The following is a 6712-nucleotide window of genomic DNA, read 5'->3' as shown; positions in this document are numbered from 1 at the left end:
TCCGTTCACAGCGACGGTCCATTCGGACTCTTCAGGGGTAGCGACTACCGGGGCTGGTCTCTCGGCATTGGCTGGCCGGTCGGTCGGTGATGTTGCCTTCCTTTTTTCTCCAATCGGGCCGATGGCGAGGCGACTGGCTGTACCGGAGATACCGGCCAGTTCTTCCTGGGCCATGTGACGGTCGGTGATGGAGGGTCGTTGGGCGTCTCACACACCGCAGTGTTGAGCTCGTCCAGTTCGGTGGCCGACGGTTCCCTTGGGGCTGGTCGCGTCGTCTCAGGTTGGACTGGGGGCGGCGTCGCAGAAGGGACCGCCACTGGCGGTTGAGCCGCCAGCTTAGATCCCCCCCGTGCCGCTCCTGGCGCAGGTTTCCTCTTCCTCCACTTCCGATTCCTTGTCGGTGAGATCGCGTCCCCGTACACCAAGGTCACGGAAGCCCGTGACCCGGTGTGCGTGACGCGATACTCACTCAGCTTTCCAAAACTGGCGAGCAGTCCCCCCCAGGTGGGGGGGGGGGGGGGGTTAAGTCAAGAGCGCAGCTAACCACGTCTACTCTCATCGCGAGTTGAGTTGAAAAAGCTCATGTAATGTGTAAACTTTGTTTATTCTGTTGGTGGAAGCCCAACACGGGACTATAATAGCGCATGCCTACTCATAACTTAACTTCTCTCCTGCCATTGTATCATTATTATTTGTGCTGTATTTTTGTTATTAATTTGTAGATTAAGTCATATTGTAATTTGCAGATTAAGCCATATTGTGATTACAAAGGTCATTTTGAAATATCGATTTACTTTCTTTAAAAGATAAGGATAGGATATTATATTAAAGTGCCTATACCCAATTAAAGTTCAAGTATGTTGGCTCTCCCACAAGCTCTGACTTCGCCAGTAACTAGGTTCGGGTCAGAAGGGGGAGGGGAGGGAGAAGAGGAGGGGAAGTTGAAAATGGACAGAATTTGGAATAGCAATTAGTGAAAAAATTAATACAACTTAAAAATAAAAAAACTTGAAAAAAGTAGGGGTCAACCCTGCTTCTTTTTTTCGTTTTTAGAGTGGGCAGTCAGTCTTCCAATGCTGCTAGTATAGGTTGGGACAGGTAGAGACTAAACGCGAACAACTGTGGCACTCTGCAGAATGGCCGTCATACGAGTCACCAAAAAATATGTCTTAAATCAGCCGGAAAGGTTAGGTAGAAGCAAATTAGGGGGACGCAAGGAATCTTGCTAAAAAACAATTCACCATGGTGGTGCAGGCTGTTGAAATGAGAAGCGTCATGGTGTTCAATCAGTTGCAATGGCTGCATACACATTAGTTGAAAACTCCATTTCTTTGACAAAAAAAACAAAAATGGAGGATTCCCAAGTCAAGCATACAAAAGCATATGCAGTGTGCATAGCGAAACAAAGACATGTTACCACGGCGAGCTCCAGACTTGAAATGGGTTTTTGTTTGTGGGGTGTTCTTTTTTGGTAAAGTGGAACAAGTGCCTTAAACTGCTGCCCATGGCTGTCAGTGGAGTGGTGTGATCAAGTGGAATTTGACACAAAAGCAAGTAATGAAGTCTTATCCAGGTCCCACTCCCCCAACCATTAAAGTTACAATTTCCTCCACTTCACAATCCTCCTTTCATCATTAATTATAATTTTAAAAACTCTGTTGACCTACTCTTTCCTTAATATTAATAAATCATGTAAAGTCTCAGTTCTACTGGCGTCCCGCTAAATGAAGAAACACAAAGCTGACCATTGCGTTTGTAGTTGACCTAGATAATGTAGATAAGCGAGCATTGCCTAACTATAACGATGTGGTGGACCTTAAATGTACCAAACAGAACTGGATCATCTATTCTAAATGCTTAAATAATAAAAATATTTCGGAGACTGCAGCTTTAATAAATAAATTAGATGGCTAGATGTTTGACGCAGATCAGTCACTGTTGCTAGTATTCGGTCCGAAACATTCGCTCGCTTTGTTTTTTATTCGAAATATTCGAATACTATTTTTAGGTATTCGAATACTGGAGTTTTGTGTACGTCGTATGGGGAAAAACACTGTAAATGCGATGGATAATGCGGTTTCTTTGAATTCTAAGATCGGCCGTGCATGCTGCTGGGCATATGAAGCATATGTCGAGTTTCAGAACAGAGTATTAGTAGTGGCAGAAATTCATAAAAAGTGTTTTCATTAAAATGCGCATGGGGTTCATCTACACTAATCAATATATCGATTTCAAATCCTATAAACAATTAAGAATTAAAACAAAAACTCTGCAATTAATTCATACAACAGTGTTTTTTTGGACATTACAATTTCTTCTATATAAAATTTTACTTCCAAACCCATTTGATGAGTACGGTGGCTGGGAAAGGACATCACATCAAATTATTTTTCTCGATCGATCGATTTAATATCTCGATCGATCGACTTACTATCTCGATCGATCGACTTACTATCTCGATCGATCGACTTTGTTGCTGTTAAACTTCCGAGGTGACCCATAAAGTTCCAAGATCATTCGTGAGCTTACCATCTTTGGATGGGCCACCTTTACGGATGACCACTTACGGTCATTGCTATATAAAAATCCAGCAGTACACGAAGAACCACTAATCGTTTGACGCGGTTAAGGTTAAGGACCACACAGATATTGAGGTCTAAGAAACCTGCTGTCGCAACTTCATAGGCTATTCTTTTTCGATTAGCAGCAACATTCCATAGACAGGATAACACATACCACGGCCATTGATGTACCAGCCGTGGTGCACTGGCTGAAGCGAGAAATAATTAAGGTTCAAGCACGCTATCCTGGATACACATCTCAGATATCTGGGCTGTCTGTCCAGCACAGTGGGTTAGTTGTTAGTTGGTTTGTTAGTGGTTGGTGAGAGAGAAGAGGGTGTAGTGGCCTTACACCTACCCATTGAGACCTTAAGAACTCGCTCTGGGTTGGAGCCGGTACCGGGCTGTGAACCCTGTACCTACCAGCCTGTAGTCCGATGGCTTAACCACTGCGCCACTGAGGCCTGTTGCTAGCAACAATCAGTTTATTCAACTTACATGGCCTCTTAATTAATTACAAACATCACAGACTTTATATTGAGCTTGAATTTAAATATAATCGAGAACCAGTTAAATAGTTCTTAAATAGTTGGTGCTGTTCGTTGTCGCTGAATGCATCCTATCTTACGTGGATGACAAGGACTGTATATTTTGTTGCTGTCTGTAATTTTTAATAAGAATAAGGCACACAATATTAAACTTTATTGTTGATAGTTATAATGGTTTGCACATTTTATATAACGAATAACCCGTTAGTTACTTCGTTTAGCACTTTAAAAAATAGTGTTTGTAATTATGTACTGTTATAATATGCCAAAGGTGTAAACGAATTGGCTAATATCACTTCAAAAAGAAACCAATCAAGCCAAATATTATGTTTATTATAATTGGCATAATATCTTTAAGGGAAGTTATAAATTACATATTATTCACGCTCCATTGGTGTATACCTATTATACACAAACGCACGAGCACACACACACACACACACACACACACACACACACACACTGACACACACACACACACACACATTGACATTAAAGGCATATTGTCACAGACCACTGACCTATTACATGCTTAACAAAGTATTACTTAAAAATATATATATTTGATTTGTCCCTAAATGTACTTTATTCAACATCTACGTAACCACCATACTCCACTTATTAATGATATTTTGTAAAAATAATTGAATTATGGCAATGGTCCATAATTAAAAAATTAACATTGCTGAGAGGGTTGACATGGATTTCACTCCATCATAGTGTAGTTAAAGTGATGCAATAGCTAGATTTGGTCTGTAAAAATTAATGTAATTTTGATTTATTATTCATTTTTAGAGAAATAAGGTCTTTAAATCTGTGACAGTATGCCTTTAAATTTGGTTTATTATCCAACTAAATATATTTAGTATACATCTTTGGAGTAAAAACAAAAATGTAACTGAATTTGATGATATGAAATGTTTACTGTTTCACTGAATCAAAAATGCTTTTACACTAAATTGCGGTTGTATTGTTTTCTGTTTGTTTTGTTTTATTTTGTGTTTGTTTGTTTCTATTGTGTAGATTCCTATATTTGTGACAAAAAATACCGCCACAAACATTTAACACAGAGACAAAGACATTGTCTTGTTATAAAAATGCAGATCTAATTGGTAGTAACATGCGACACTGATTATTTGTACTATTATCTATTCCCACTAAGTTAATATACTTTTATGTAGTATCAGGCACGGCGGAGCAGAGGGTGGGGACTGGGGGTCTATTCAAGTGTACACTTGAGGTTGAAACCAGTACAGGATAAAATATTTTTTTTCTTAAATGGACTGCGATTTTCAGCTAAAATGAAGGTTACTAACAAAAAGACTCTTTAAATCATAAATACCATGTGACACCTTATTTTGTTGCAGGTAGATTAAAACTATTATGAGGTGACATACATTTTATGTCGGTGGGCCCATTGGGTTATTTCTTTCCAGCCAGTGCTCCACAAATGGTGTGACAAAGGCCGTGTACTATCCTATATGTAGGATGTTGTCTGTATGAAAGGTCCCTTGCTGCTAATCGAAAAGAATAGCTAATGGCGTGATGGCGGCGAGTTTTCTCTTTCATTATTGGCGAAGCCATATAACCCCCATTATAATGTGTTGCGTGCGTCATTAAAGAAAACAGTTCTTCTTTCCTTCAGTTAGGTCTCGCTTGGTTTCCTTTGGACAGTGGCGTCACCAAAAGTAGATGAACAAGATATGAATATGAATACATGTAGATAGAAACTGTGTGCTCGTTGTACTCAGTCAGCGCAACATCTTTGTTTATATAAAATAGGTTACCAACACGCCTGTGACGAAGACGGACATTTGAAAAGGGGTGTGTGAACGGCTAAGCCTTAAATGTCGACAGTACATGACAAATATACTGATGGAAAGAAATAAGGGAACACATCAAATTGTAGACCAAATTTAATTCACAATTGGCGTAGTAATGTCTGTATTTCATAACAAGTTGTAATGTGGGATTGAATGTCTGTAGTGTTGAATGTGCTGCCTATATGTTCCCAGTCAACTTCTGACAATATGAATTGATTTTTGATGCAGTCATTATTTCTTGTTGCTATCTGTGTGATTCTTTATTTCTTTCCATCAGTATACATTTTGTACTTTTATATCGTTTTAGATGAAGAGACAGTCTGTTTATCACGACTTATTTAGAACATAACATAAGTACAGTATAGTATTAGTTATGTCTAGTACCTATAGAAAAGGATATAATGGGAATGTATATTGTAATGTTGTTGTGAACACCCCACCCCCTCCAAAAAAAAAAAAAAAAAAAAAAAATGTGGGGAAAAAAAACCCACCTAAACACACACACACACACACACACACACACACACACACACATTGATGTCTGGATAGCTCAGAACGCATCGTGGTTAGTCTGCACTTTGCTGGCGATTCGGTGCCACGGGTTCGAGTCCCAGCAAGGGACAATTTGTGAAGCCAGAAAGGATTTAATTACCCCTTGCACCAGTGCGTTAATATCTATGTATGTAACAGTCATGTAACTAAACGTGCTATGGCGACACTACAGAATTGACGAATGCATTCAAAATCATAAAACAAAAAAATGCTTAATAGAGCAACTTTACATTGAAAGCTATCCAGCGTTCTGGGAAAAAGGCACGCATGAATACACAAACATACATGCATGCATGCTTTCATCCATCCATCCGAGACAGGACGTAGCCCAGTGGTAAATAGTTCGCCTAATAAGCGGTCTGTCTAGGATCGATCACGGTCGGTGGACCCATTGGACTATTAATCGTTCCAGCCAGTGCGTCACGAGTTGTATATCAAAGGCCGTGGTATGTGCTATCCAGTCTATGGGTTAATGCATACAAAAGATCTCTTACTACTAATGTGGGGAAAATGTAGCGGGTTTCCACTCTAAAACTCTAGCTGATGATTAATAAATCAATTAATATGTTCTTGAGGTGTCGTTAAACAAAACAAACTTTAAACCATCCATCGATCCATCCAAACGTATGTAACTACGTACTAACCACCCACCTACCTGCCTACATCCATTTATCCATACATACATGCATATACATAGATAGTAAATACACGCACACACCTACATGTACATACTATTTCCTATGATATGCCATTTATGAATCACTGGTTGGAATAGGAAAACTCAATAGCTTCATCCAGATAATCGACCTTTCACTGTAGTGTATTTCAAATGAACGGATTGCAACTGAGCAAAAATCCCACTCGTTTGGGCAGGCATAGCTTCAAAATGTCCACATGTCTTTAAATGGTGTAACGAGAGCCCCACGTCTGGTATATCAAAATATTTTGTATGTGCCGTCGTTTCTTTAGGAAAGTGCATATAAAAGACCCTTTGCTGCTAATGGCAAAATGTGACAGGTTTCCTCTCAAGACTACATGTCAGAATTGCCAATTGTTTGACATCCAATAGCTGATTATTAATTCATTAATGTGCTTTAGTGGTGTCGTTAAACAAAAAAACAAAACAATTTGAACGATTTAAGCAAATGTAACAAAAGTACATGTGTATATGGCATCTCTTGGCCCAAGAAGATGTCCCAAGGTGGGACATTTTGGGCTTCAACATGCC

Source organism: Gigantopelta aegis, unplaced genomic scaffold, assembly GCF_016097555.1.
Source record: "Gigantopelta aegis isolate Gae_Host unplaced genomic scaffold, Gae_host_genome ctg2018_pilon_pilon:::debris, whole genome shotgun sequence".
In the NCBI taxonomy this organism is placed as follows: domain Eukaryota; kingdom Metazoa; phylum Mollusca; class Gastropoda; order Neomphalida; family Peltospiridae; genus Gigantopelta; species Gigantopelta aegis.
The sequence above is the reverse complement of the archived record's forward strand: the minus strand, read 5'-3'. Positions refer to the sequence as shown.